Source organism: Pseudophryne corroboree, chromosome 5, assembly GCF_028390025.1.
Source record: "Pseudophryne corroboree isolate aPseCor3 chromosome 5, aPseCor3.hap2, whole genome shotgun sequence".
Taxonomy (NCBI): Eukaryota; Metazoa; Chordata; class Amphibia; order Anura; family Myobatrachidae; genus Pseudophryne; species Pseudophryne corroboree.
The window spans coordinates 218,985,377-219,000,310 of NC_086448.1; the positions used below are offsets into that span (position 1 = coordinate 218,985,377).

A 14,934-nucleotide genomic window follows, 5' to 3' on the forward strand; every position below is an offset into this window, starting at 1 on the left:
AGGGGATGCACTGTAGCGGGCACAAGAACCCGGCGTCCAAAGGAAGCATCCTGGGAAGCGGCAGTATCGAAGGCATAGAACCTTATGAACGTGTTCACAGAGGACCACGTAGCCGCCTTGCACAATTGTTCAAGGGTCGCACCATGTTGGGCCGCCCAAGAAGGTCCAACAGACCGAGTAGAATGGGCCTTAATGTGATCAGGAGCAGAGAGACCAGCCTTCACATAAGCATGTGCAATCACCATTCTAATCCATCTGGCCAGAGTTTGCTTGTGAGCAGGCCAGCCCCGTTTGTGAAACCCAAACACAACAAAAAGAGAATCAGATTTCCTAATAGGAGCAGTTCTCTTCACATAGATACAGAGAGCCCGTACCACATCCAAAGACCGCTCTTTGGGAGACAGATCAGGAGAAACAAGAGCCGTAACTACAATCTCCTGATTAAGGTGGAACGAAGAAATCACCTTAGGTAGATAGCCGGGACGAGTCCTAAGAACCTCCCGGTCACGGTGAAATATCAGATATGGGGAACTACAGGACAAGGCACCCAAATCCGACACTCTTCTAGCTGAAGCAATAGCCAGCAGAAAACAACACCTTAAGGGAAAGCCATTTAAGGTCAGCTGAACCAAGAGGTTCAAACGAGGTTGTAACGCCTCCAAAACCACCGACAAGTCCCAAGGAGCCACAGGCGGGACATAGGGAGGTTGGATACGCAACACGCCCTGAGTAAAGGTATGTACATCAGGTAAGGTCGCAATTTTTCTCTGAAACCACACCGACAAGGCAGATATTTGAACCTTGAGGGAGGCCAGACGCAGGCCTAAGTCCAGGCCCTGCTGAAGAAAAGCCAATAACTTGGCTATACTAAACTTGGAAGCATCATAATCGTTAGATGCGCACCAAACAAAGTAAGAATGCCAGACCCTATAGTAAATCCGAGCCAAAGCCGGTTTCCGGGCCCGCAACATAGTTTGAATGACCGCCTCAGAAAACCCTTTAGCCCTTAAGATGGAAGCTTCAAGAGCCACGCCGTCAAAGACAGCCGGGCTAGGTCCTGGTAGACACAGGGGCCCTGAACGAGGAGGTCTGGGCGTTGTGGAAGTAGAATTGGACGCTCTGACGATAGGCCTTGCAGGTCTGAAAACCAGTGCCGTCTGGGCCGCGCTGGAGCTATGAGAAGCAGAATTCCTTTTTCTTGCTTGAACTTCCGAATTACCCTGGGCAGGAGTGACACCGGAGGGAACACGTACGGCAGCCGAAACCTCCACGGTACCGCCAGCGCATCCGCGAATGCTGCTTGAGGATTCCTTGTCCTTGCTCCGAAGACCGGAACCTTGTGATTGTGTCGAGACGCCATCAGATCTACGTCTGGAAGGCCCCACCTTTTCACTAGGAGTTGCAACACTTCTGGATGGAGGCCCCACTCGCCGGCATGCACGTCCTGACGACTGAGAAAGTCCGCTTCCCAATTCAGGACTCCCGGAATGAATATTGCCAATATGGCCGGTAGATAGCGTTCTGCCCACTGTAGCATCCGTGAGACTTCCTTCATTGCTAGGCGGCTTCGAGTGCCACCTTGATGATTTATGTAAGCCACTGTGGTGGCGTTGTCCGACTGTACTTGAACAGGACGGTTCTGAATTAAATGCTGGGCTATGTTCAAGGCCTTGAAGACCGCCCGCAACTCCAGAATATTGATCGAGAGGAGGGACTCCTCCTTGGTCCACCGACCCTGAAGGGAGTGTTGCTCCAGTACCGTGCCCCAACCTCTTAGACTGGCATCTGTCGTCAACAGGACCCAGTCGGATATCCAGAACGGATGGCCCCTGCACAGTTGTTGGTCCCGGAGCCACCAGAGCAGCGACAGACGGACCTCCGGAGTGATCCGGTGAGGCAGGCCGTCCCACTTGGCTAGAATCAGCCTCTGGAGAGGGCGAGAGTAAAATTGAGCGTACTCCACCATGTCGAATGCTGACACCATGAGGCCCAGCACCTGCATCACCGAATGTATTGACACTTGCGAACGAGATAGGAAGCAACAAATCCTGTCCTGAAGTTTTAGGACTTTCTCCTGAGACAGGAACAACGGCTGGTTGCGAGTGTCCAATAGTGCTCCCAGATGCACCATGCTCAGGGACGACTTCTTCCAGTTGATGAGCCACCCGTGGGCTTGCAGAAACCGGACCGTCACATCTAGATGACGCAGGAGAAGTTCTGGGGAATTTGCCAGGATTAACAAGTCGTCCAAATACGGCAGTATCCTGACCCCTTGACGGCGGAGTACCACCGTCATCACCGCCATGACTTTTGTAAAGACTCGCGGAGCCGTTGTTAAACCAAAAGGTAACGCCCGAAACTGGTAATGGCAGTTGCCAATCGCAAATCTCAGGTATTGCTGATGAGACATTGCTATAGGAATATGCAGGTAAGCATCCTGTATATCCATGGTGACCATGAAGTCCCCAGGTTCCAAGGCCAGAACTATAGAGCGAAGGGTTTCCATTCGGAACTTGGAAACCTTCACAAACCTGTTCAATGCCTTGAGGTTGAGAATGAGCCGAGAGGACCCATTCGGTTTCGGGACTAGAAACAGCGGAGAATAGTACCCCCGGCCCCTCTGCGCAAGAGGCACCTGTACTACGACTCCTGTATCCAGGAGGATCTGTACCACCGAATGTAGAGTGTTTGCCTTTGTCTTGTCCAACGGGACATCTGTCTGGCAAAATCGATGAGGGGGTCGGTTTTTGAAGGCTATGGCATAACCTCGAGTGACGACTTCTTCCAGTACCCAGGCATCTGAAGTGATCTTCAACCATTCCTGGTTATACCCTAGAAGCCGGCCCCCCACCCTGGGATCCCCCAGAGGGAGGCCCGCCCCGTCATGCGGCAGGCTTATGTGTCTTGGAAGCTGGCTGACGGGCCGCCCAGGCTCTTTTGGGCTTAGGCTTACCTGGTTTGGAATTGCGGGCCTGCTTGTTGTACGCCTGACCTTTTGCTTTACCTGAAGGACGAAAGGGGCGAAAGGAAGTACCTTTAGCCTTCGACACAGAAGGAGCAGTACTTGGCAGACAGGCAGTTTTGGCAGTAGCCAAGTCAGCCACAATCTTATTTAAATCCTCCCCAAACAGAATATCTCCCTTAAAAGGGAGTACCTCCAGGGTTTTTCTAGAGTCCAGATCCACAGACCAGGATCTCAGCCACAATATCCGGCGAGCCAGGACTGACGTAGTAGAGGCCTTGGCTGCCAGGATACCGGCACCAGAAGCCGACTCTTTAATATAACGAGAAGCTGTGACAATATAAGACAAGCATTGTCTAGCATGGTCAGAAGAGATTTCAGCATCTAACTCCAAGGCCCATGCTTCAATGGCCTCTGCAGCCCAAGTAGCTGCAATAGTGGGCATTTGTGCAGCACCCGTGAGGGTGTAAATCGCTTTCAGACAACCCTCCACACGTTTATCCGTAGGCTCTTTCAGAGACGTGACGGTGGTGACCGGTAGAGCTGAGGAAACCACCATCCTAGCCCCATGTGAGTCCACTGGAGGAGGCGTTTCCTAATTCTTAGACAGCTCTGGCGCGAGGGGATAGCGAGCCAGCATCTTCTTTTAAGGCACAAACTTCGTACCCGGGTTTTCCCAGGGTTCCTGACGTATATCAATTAGGTGGTCAGAGTGAGGTAAAACTTGTTTAATCACCTTCTGATACTTGAACCTATCTGGTTTCTTAGGAAGAACGGATGGCTCGGGATCATCCGTAATCTGTAAAATTAACTTAATAGCCTCCAAAAGATCAGGAACATCCACATGTGAACCACCCTCCCCATCAGCCGTATCTGAGTCAGAACCTGTGGGGTCAGTGTAAGTGCCCTCTTTATCCGACGAGGTGTCAGTGACAGCAGTGGATTGTGAGGAGACACTTAGAGGACCCCTTGGACGTAGGCGAGCGACGGTCAGACTTTTTATCAGTCAGGGACTGGTTCAACTTCTTTATTTGAGCAGATAAATCGTCCGCCCACGGCGGGTTAGCTGCAGGGACCACAAACGGTTGCATCGGCATTGGGGGTCCCATAGGGGGTGTTAGTTTATGAACTAGCGTATGCAGAAGTGTGGAAAAAGCGGCCCACGGCGGGTCATTATTTGCCCCCGTTGCCACTGTCCCACTGGGGGGCAAGGAGCCTCCAGAACCTGAGCCCAAAGCTGCTATATTCTCCTCCTAGGTATCTGCGGCTTTAGCAACACCGGCAGTGTGTTCAGCCCCAGAACCGTTACCCTCAGAAGCAGATATAACTTGCAGTATCAGGTAACACAGTACAATTTGTCAGCAGCACAATACCTCTAGCCCAAACCCCTGCGCAGTGTAGTCAGCACCAGCAGAGATAAAGGAGAGATATGGTGACTAAATCACAGAGAAAAATACGTAATACAGTATATCTTTGTGAAAATCCTATATTAGATAAAACCTGACGCACCAAGCCCCCTCAGGTTATAGAATATAGGGATAGCAGGTTGAGTGAAAGACACGAAATGGACACCACTCAGCTATCAAATGCACACACAAATAGTCACAGTCTGTACAATGCAGAGGTTATTACTAACAATAATACTGCACTGGACTAGCTTACACAGCTATATAACAATAGATATAACAGTACACAGTAAGAACTGGATGTATATCACAGGGTAATTGTACTAGGAAACCCTGACTAAGTGCACTCTTTCTTAACTAACACTGACTAAAAAAGGCAGGTAGCATACTTAAGTGTCTTGTAAAGTCACAGTACTGACAACCAGGCGGCTTTACATAGGAGGATTTGCCCAAGCATTCCCAGGAACAGTGAGCTGAGGGATAATGCCACCGCAGACACTGCCAGGGAGTGAGGGAGAGACAGATATGCAGCTCCAGGGCGGGAACATTTGCGGAAAATGGTGCCCCTGGGCTGGGGGAGGGGCTTCAGGTCCAAGCTCTATCCCCCTGCTGGCAAAACCGCGGCTCTAATAAACTGCGGCTCTAATAAACTGCGGCTCTAATAAAACGGTTTATAGAGAAAACCTGACCTGTCCCATGCCCTGGTGATCTAGTGGGATCGCCTGTACTGCCACAGTGTCCACCGCCAGCGCGCGTGGCCCGCCTCCCACTGACCGCGCCGGATCACGATAAAGACCGGGTCACGCAAGCGGGACCCACTTACCACCTCCCGAAGCGCGGCCATGCGATCCCGGAGAGCCCCCGTCTTGTGTGCCTGACAAGAAGAAAACCGGAGCCTCCTGCTGTATTTACCCGGCAACCAGGGCTCGGGAGTGTACAGCGCCGCTGGGGAGAGCCGGAGCTGCAGCCGTGAATGTCCACTGACATGTAACACTGCTGCTGCCCTTGAAGTCTTCACTTTTTTCCTCAGAAAAAAGCTCTTCTTAGGGGTGCCTGGAGCAGCCCCTCTGTTAAGTGCCTGCTACTGCAGCACCAACTACAAAACTGAGATCCTGTGCAGGGAGGCGGGGTGATATAGGAGGCGGCGCTATGCATTCTGGGAACAGTCAAAGCTTTGAGTCTGTTGGTGCCTCGGATCAAGATCCTACTCTATACCCCATTGTCCATTCCTTGTGGAGCCCAGTGTACCCTGCAGCAGAAATATATATTATTGTATGCTGCAGCATTATATTTTTATATATGTTTTTTTTTTATAAAAGATTTCATGTAAATCTGAATTATAGTTATATAAGCAGCGCTCTTGATTTTGTACGGGGAGGTCTTTCGTCCCTGTGAGTAGTGTAGTTGTTGAATATAAGGAGTGCGATTATCCTTATAAATTGGGAGCAGCAGCTTTTTCCATATATGTCCATTTCTTAATAGATACTGGTGCCCATTTGCATGTGCAGGTACATTCACGCCTATAAGTGTGGGGGGAGCAGTACATGCCATTGTTTGTGACTAGATAGTAAAAGATATCGCTCAGAATGGCCCTTCAGAGTGATATCTTTAACTTTCTTGTCTAGTGTGTATGGTGCTTTACACTTGCGATGTTTTTATTTTCTCGTATTGCTTCTGGATTATTTGTGTTTTGATTTATATGTTTATTAACAAGACACTCAACTGGCACAAATGGTGCAACGTTTGTTTTAATTGTTTTGTCATAATGTTTCATACTTGGGAGTCAAAATATTTTCTTATTGTGATAATGTGTCAACTGTATTTTGTGTTGATATTAAAAATAAATTGATTAAAAAGGTGTCTTAAATGATACTGTATTTTAGACTTGCAGCCTCAGGCGAAGCATGTCTGACTTGGAATTGTTGCAGCATGTATTATGCATGGCTGCAGCTATTAGTGTCTGGATACTCCCTCTAGTGGCTGACTGTCAATGCATGACATACAGTATCATAAATAAAACAAACCAAAAAAACGTCCTCTGTGCTATTCGAGGGAGTACAAAGTAGAGATGAGCGGGTTCGGTTTCTTTGAATCCGAACCCGCACGAACTTCACTTTTTTTTTCACGGGTCCGAGCGACTCGGATCTTCCCGCCTTGCTCGGTTAACCCGAGCGCGCCCGAACGTCATCATGACGCTGTCGGATTCTCGCGAGACTTGGATTCTATATAAGGAGCCGCGCGTCGCCGCCATTTTCACACGTGCATTGAGATTGATAGGGAGAGGACGTGGCTGGCGTCCTCTCCATTAGAATAGATTAGAAGAGAGAGAGAGAGAGAGAGATTGTGCAGACAGAGTTTACCACAGTGACCAGTGCAGTTGTTGTTAAGTTAACTTTTATTTAATATATCCGTTCTCTGCTATATCCGTTCTCTGCCTGAAAAAAACGATACACAGCAGTCACACAGTGTGACTCAGTCTGTGTGCACTCAGCTCAGCCCAGTGTGCTGCACATCAATGTATAAAAGCTTATAATAATTGTGGGGGAGACTGGGGAGCACTGCAGGTTGTTATAGCAGGAGCCAGGAGTACATAATATTATATTAATTTAAAATTAAACAGTGCACACTTTTGCTGCAGGAGTGCCACTGCCAGTGTGACTAGTGGTGACCAGTGCCTGACCACCAGTATAGTAGTATATTGTTGTATACTATCTCTTTATCAACCAGTCTATATTAGCAGCAGACACAGTACAGTGCGGTAGTTCACGGCTGTGGCTACCTCTGTGTCGGCAGTCGGCACTCGGCAGGCAGTCCGTCCATCCATAATTGTATAATTATATACCAATAACCGTGGTATTTTTTTTTCTTTCTTTATACCGTCGTCATAGTCATACTAGTTGTTACGAGTATACTACTATCTCTTTATCAACCAGTGTACAGTGCGGTAGTTCACGGCTGTGGCTACCTCTGTGTCGGCAGTCGGCAGGCAGTCCGTCCATCCATAATTGTATTATAATATATACCACCTAACCGTGGTTTTTTTTTCATTCTTTATACCGTCATAGTCAGTCATACTAGTTGTTACGAGTATACTACTATCTCTTTATCAACCAGTGTACAGTGCGGTAGTTCACGGCTGTGGCTACCTCTGTGTCGGCACTCGGCAGGCAGTCCGTCCATCCATAATTGTATTATAATATATACCACCTAACCGTGGTTTTTTTTTCATTCTTTATACCGTCATAGTGTCATACTAGTTGTTACGAGTATACTACTATCTCTTTATCAACCAGTGTACAGTGCGGTAGTTCACGGCTGTGGCTACCTCTGTGTCGGCAGTCGGCAGGCAGTCCGTCCATCCATAATTGTATTATAATATATACCACCTAACCGTGGTTTTTTTTTCATTCTTTATACCGTCATAGTCAGTCATACTAGTTGTTACGAGTATACTACTATCTCTTTATCAACCAGTGTACAGTGCGGTAGTTCACGGCTGTGGCTACCTCTGTGTCGGCACTCGGCAGGCAGTCCGTCCATCCATAATTGTATTATAATATATACCACCTAACCGTGGTTTTTTTTTCATTCTTTATACCGTCATAGTCAGTCATACTAGTTGTTACGAGTATACTACTATCTCTTTATCAACCAGTGTACAGTGCGGTAGTTCACGGCTGTGGCTACCTCTGTGTCGGCAGTCGGCAGGCAGTCCGTCCATCCATAATTGTATTATAATATATACCACCTAACCGTGGTTTTTTTTTCATTCTTTATACCGTCATAGTCAGTCATACTAGTTGTTACGAGTATACTACTATCTCTTTATCAACCAGTGTACAGTGCGGTAGTTCACGGCTGTGGCTACCTCTGTGTCGGAACTCGGCAGGCAGTCCGTCCATCCATAATTGTATTATTATAATATATACCACCTAACCGTGGTTTTTTTTTCATTCTTTATACCATCATAGTGTCATACTAGTTGTTACGAGTATACTACTATCTCTTTATCAACCAGTGTACAGTGCGGTAGTTCACGGCTGTGGCTACCTCTGTGTCGGCAGTCGGCAGGCAGTCCGTCCATCCATAATTGTATTATAATATATACCACCTAACCGTGGTTTTTTTTTTCATTCTTTATACCGTCATAGTCAGTCATACTAGTTGTTACGAGTATACTACTATCTCTTTATCAACCAGTGTACAGTGCGGTAGTTCACGGCTGTGGCTACCTCTGTGTCGGAACTCGGCAGGCAGTCCGTACTTATACTGGCAGGAAAAAGAGGCAATTTGGAGGCCCTTGCACAAACTGGCTTTATTCTACCTAAGTTGCCCTCCCACAAGTGTGTACTCCGAAAGAGTGTTTAGTGCCGCCGCTCACCTTGTCAGCAATCGGCGTACGAGGTTACATCCAGAAAATGTGGAGAAGATGATGTTCATTAAAATGAATTATAATCAATTCCTCCGCGGAGACATTGACCAGCAGCAATTGCCTCCACAAAGTACACAGGGAGCTGAGATGGTGGATTCCAGTGGGGACGAATTGATAATCTGTGAGGAGGGGGATGTACACGGTGATATATCGGAGGGTGAAGATGAGGTGGACATCTTGCCTCTGTAGAGCCAGTTTGTGCAAGGAGAGATTAATTGCTTCTTTTTTGGGGGGGGTCCAAACCAACCCGTCATATCAGTCACAGTCGTGTGGCAGACCCTGTCACTGAAATGATGGGTTGGTTAAAGTGTGCATGTCCTGTTTTGTTTATACAACATAAGGGTGGGTGGGAGGGCCCAAGGATAATTCCATCTTGCACCTCTTTTTTCTTTTCTTTTTCTTTGCATCATGTGCTGATTGGGGAGGGTTTTTTGGAAGGGACATCCTGCGTGACACTGCAGTGCCACTCCTAGATGGGCCCGGTGTTTGTGTCGGCCACTAGGGTCGCTAATCTTACTCACACAGCTACCTCATTGCGCCTCTTTTTTTCTTTGCGTCATGTGCTGTTTGGGGAGGGTTTTTTGGAAGGGACATCCTGCGTGACACTGCAGTGCCACTCCTAGATGTGCCCGGTGTTTGTGTCGGCCACTAGGGTCGCTAATCTTACTCACACAGTCAGCTACCTCATTGCGCCTCTTTTTTTCTTTGCGTCATGTGCTGTTTGGGGAGGGTTTTTTGGAAGGGCCATCCTGCGTGACACTGCAGTGCCACTCCTAGATGGGCCCGGTGTTTGTGTCGGCCACTAGGGTCGCTAATCTTACTCACACAGCTACCTCATTGCGCCTCTTTTTTTCTTTGCGTCATGTGCTGTTTGGGGAGGGTTTTTTGGAAGGGACATCCTGCGTGACACTGCAGTGCCACTCCTAGATGGGCCCGGTGTTTGTGTCGGCCACTAGGGTCGCTTATCTTACTCACACAGCGACCTCGGTGCAAATTTTAGGACTAAAAATAATATTGTGAGGTGTGAGGTATTCAGAATAGACTGAAAATGAGTGTAAATTATGGTTTTTGAGGTTAATAATACTTTGGGATCAAAATGACCCCCAAATTCTATGATTTAAGCTGTTTTTTAGTGTTTTTGGAAAAAAACACCCGAATCCAAAACACACCCGAATCCGACAAAAATAATTCGGTGAGGTTTTGCCAAAACGCGTTCGAACCCAAAACACGGCCGCGGAGCCGAACCCAAAACCAAAACACAAAACCCGAAAAATTTCAGGCGCTCATCTCTAGTACAAAGTCCCCATTATGTGGAATTATAACATAACTGTAACTGTATAACATAATTGTAACTCATAAGCCACTAGTTCCTAAATGTTGAATCGCTGGCTCAATTCAAGCACAATATTCCATTTAATAATAATAATAATAATAATTTTATTTATATAGCGCTCTTTCCCCAATAGGGCTCAAGGCGCTTAATCTCTATCCAATCAATGAAACAGCTAATAACACATAAAAAGATGAAAAATATATGTGTAGCCCACAGGTAAGCCAAGACACAATTAATAAATATAATTAATTAATTAGCTGAAGAATCAGCATAGACCACAGGTTCTCAAACTCGGTCCTTGGGACCCCATACAGTGCATGTTTTCCAGGTCTCCTCACAGAATCACAAGTGAAATAATTAGCTCCACCTGTGGACCTTTTAAAATGTGTCTGTGAGTAATTAATACACCTGTGCACCTGCTGAGTTACCTGCAAAACATGCGCTGTGTGGGGTCCTGAGGATCGAGTGGCAAAGAACATGTGGCAGAGAACATGTGGCATAGACCATAGGTTTTCAAATGCAGTCCTCAAGTCACCCCAACAGTCCAGGTTTTAAGTATATCCACACTTGGTCACAGGTGACTTAATTAGTACTAGTTCATTTGATTTAACCATCTGTGCTGGGCCATGGAGAAACTTAAAACCTGGTTTGTTGGGGTGCCTTGAGGACCACATTTGAGAACCTCTGGCATAGACAATATTATCTGTATTCATATAAAAAATAACCTCAATAAAAAACATCAGTGATAGTAAAACTTCACATTAATCTTAATGGATTGATTTCATATAAATATATATGAGGTTTGCAATATCAAGTTAAGTAATCAGCCTTGTGCAACTGCAAGTCCGAGGATGTATAGGTGATGCACTGGATCTACAGATATGTCCTTATACATCTAGCCTCAATACACCACACAGCGTGAGATTCCTGACGTGTGAAAGCTCTGCTAAAGTCACGGTGTCAGCAGCCCGGCTATCTGCAAAAGAAAGGGTTTGTACGGCCAGGAGTGAATGATGACAAACACAGTATGAGGATTTATTAGACCTGTGAAGCTTAAATACCTTACATTTTGTTATCTGATTTCATTCTACACATGTGCACGTGTGGTTGATTTCCAAGTATTATACAGGTTGAGTATCCCATATCCAAATATTCCGAAATACGGAATATTCCGAAATACGGAATTTTTTGAGTGAGAGTGAAATAGTGAAACCTTTGTTTTCTGATGGCTCAATGTACACAAACTTTGTTTAATTCACAAAGTTATTAAAAATATTGTATTAAATGACCTTCAGGCTGTGTGTATAAGGTGTATATGAAACATAAATGAATTGTGTGAATGTACACACACTTTGTTTAATGCACAAAGTTATTAAAAATATTGGCTAAAATTACCTTCAGGCTGTGTGTATAAGGTGTATATGAAACATAAATGCATTCTGTGCTTAGACTTGGGTCCCATCACCATGATATCTCATTATGGTATGTAATTATTCCAAAATACGGAATAATCCGATATCCAAAATACTTCCAGTCCCAAGCATTTTGGATAAGGGATACTCAACCTGTATATGCATTATAAACTTAGCAGCAGGGGGCAGCATTTGCCTAGATCACAGGTTCTCAAACTCGGTCCTCAGGACCCCACACGGTGCATGTTTTGCAGGTCTCCTCACAGAATCACAAGTGACATAATTAACTCCACCTGTGGACCTTTTAAAATGTGTCTGTGAGTAATTAATACACCTGTGCACCTGCTGGGTTACCTGCAAAACATGCACTGTGTGGGGTCCTGAGGACCGAGTTTGAGAACCACTGGCCTAGATTATTAAAAGACTAATAACCTGAAATTTCCAGAAATTTATAAACAGGTGGATTAACAAGAAGTCCCTGAAAAGGATAATTTGTATTAGTGTACAGCTGGAGAATACAGTAGGTCCTTGGCATGTTTAATGAGAATCAAAACTTAACCAACTCTGAGATCCTTTCTGAGAATATGAGTCTTAAAGACACACTTCTATTTCTGCCTGTCATATTAATCATCACAGTCTACTCGTGCATCCAAGTCACATTGCAGTGTGACTAAAATGGATTTTCAGCAATAACAGACGCAAAAAGATGATCAATGGTTCTTGAGGCGGCAGACTGGAAATCCCTAATTTTTGGAAATATTATTATGCAGTACAACTCTCTCATTGCATTCAATGGTGTGCCTCTGGTGCAGGGAAGGTCTGGGCTGCTGTTGGAGGCTGAGGAGCTGGGTTTGTCGACGCTCTCCTCCCTCTTGTGTCTCCCCAGGACTCATCGTTCCCGGAATGTCTCTTCCCACCCTGTAGTTTCCCGCTCATTGGCCATTTGGGATCTTACTAATAGGCAAATTAGTCCCAGGCTCGTCTCCCCTTATCCCACTATTTCATTATCCTCGAGAGTGTGGCAATCCCACCTAAAGAGTTTTTTTTATCCTGCAAATTCTGCTTTCAACTCCAAGATTAAGCCAGTATTAATAGGGTGATCTTTATCTTCCTCTGAATATATTTGTTGAAGACGATCCTCAACCTGAGACTTCATTTCTAAGATAGATAGATAGATAGATAGATAGATAGATAGATAATTCAATAAGTCTGGCACTCACTGTTACTTTAAATATCTGTCCCTGTTGCCTTCCGTGGATGCAGTTTGCACTGCCAGATAGAGAAGAGAGGACGGCGGCACTCAGGAGAAAAAAGAACGCAGACACAGCCACTTACTCCAACCAACGTTTCAATGCTGACGAAAATGCACCAGCATTGAAACGTTGGTTTGAATAAGTGGCTGTGTCTGCGTTCTTTTTTCTCCTGAGTGCTGCCGTCCTCCCCTCTCTCTCTCTCTCTATATATATATATATATATATATACAATCCTGTGCAGACTGGCACGCCTCCAAATACAAATACTGCTGCTTGTGCCCGGACACAATATAATACATGCAGAGGGGTCCACTGAACGGCACTCAGCAAATGAATACGCCAAAGACGTCTCTAAGCTGTCAACGTTGATGTTCTACACTCCTTCTTCAGGATAATAATGAAAATAGCATAAAAACATACCTTATTTAATAGACCAATGTGCTCCCGTCACTGCTCCCGATTTCTGCGCCGGTACCGCTGATGTCACAAGATCGCAATGTCGCGGCCCTCTGACCAGACTAGATGCATCCGCCCGCTCACGCCACGGCCGGCACAGGCTGGGGGCGTTTTCATACCACAGTGCATACCCATCACCATGGAAACAACAGCTGCAGCAGCAGAACACTATATGAATATCAAAATGTTAGCTATACATCTCTATTATACCAGCTCAGTAAAAAGATATAGACCATACAGAAATTATTATATAAGTAACAGTCTACAATATAGTTAAGACAAATAATATATGATATATATAAGACAAGAGGCAGTACTACTAGATGAAAAAATTGGCTATAGGATCAAAGAAAACTACTATATTAAATTAGAGATGAGCGGGTTCGGTTCCTCGGAATCCGAACCCGCCCGAACTTCAGCTTTTTTTACACGGATCCGAGCGACTCGGATCTTCCCGCCTTGCTCGGTTAACCCGAGCGCGCCCGAACGTCATCATGACGCTGTCGGATTCTCGCGAGGCTCGGATTCTATCGCGAGACTCGGATTCTATATAAGGAGCCGCGCGTCGCCGCCATTTTCACACGTGCATTGAGATTGATAGGGAGAAGACGTGGCTGGCGTCCTCTCCATTTAGATTAGAAGAGAGAGAGTGAGATTGAGACAGAGACACTTGATTTACTGGAGCTTAGGAGTACTAGAGAGTGCAGAGTTTACTAGTGACTGACCACTGACCAGTGACCACCAGTGCAGTTTTATTTAATATAATCCGTTCTCTGCCTGAAAAAAACGATACACAGTGACTCAGTCACATACCATATCTGTGCTCAGCCCAGTGTGCTGCATCATCTATGTATAATATCTGACTGTGCTCACACAGCTTAATTGTGGGGGAGACTGGGGAGCAGTTATAGGTTATAGCAGGAGCCAGGAGTACATATTATTAAAATTAAACAGTGCACACTTTTGCTGCAGGAGTGCCACTGCCAGTGTGACTGACCAGTGACCTGACCACACTGACCACCAGTATAGTATACTATATTGTGATTGCCTGAAAAAGTTAAACACTCGTCGTGTGACTTGTGTGGTGATTTTTTATTCTATAAAAAACTCATTCTGCTGACAGACAGTGTCCAGCAGGTCCGTCATTATATAATATATACCTGTCCGGCTGCAGTAGTGATATATATATATTTTTTATATCATTATTTATCATCCAGTCGCAGCAGACACAGTACGGTAGTTCACGGCTGTAGCTACCTCTGTGTCGGCACTCGGCAGTCCATCCATAATTGTATACCACCTACCCGTGGTTTTTTTTTTCTTTCTTCTTTATACATACTACATCTCATTATCATCCAGTCTATATTAGCAGCAGACACAGTACAGTACGGTAGTCCACGGCTGTAGCTACCTCTGTGTCGGCACTCGGCAGTCCATCCATAATTGTATACCACCTACCCGTGGTTTTTTTCTTCTTCTTTATACATACTACATCTCATTATCATCCAGTCTATATTAGCAGCAGACACAGTACAGTACGGTAGTCCACGGCTGTAGCTACCTCTGTGTCGGCACTCGGCAGTCCATCCATAATTGTATACCACCTACCCGTGGTTTTTTTTTCTTTCTTCTTTATACATACTACATCTCATTATCAACCAGTCTATATTAGCAGCAGAC

The 14,934-nt window shown here is 45.8% G+C and overlaps 1 long non-coding RNA gene across 1 annotated transcript in view; it reads right to left on the bottom strand.

Moving 5' to 3' along the window:
• Positions 1-11,976: 11,976 nt before the first annotated feature.
• The window catches only part of LOC134928942 (uncharacterized), a 60,502-nt gene continuing 57,544 nt past the window's right edge, over positions 11,977-14,934 (bottom strand). The window contains exons 2-3 of the long non-coding RNA XR_010178144.1: positions 13,219-13,422; positions 11,977-12,703 (exon numbers count right to left, since the gene is read on the bottom strand). This is a non-coding gene — a long non-coding RNA (uncharacterized LOC134928942). The remainder of the gene's footprint in view (positions 12,704-13,218; positions 13,423-14,934) is intronic.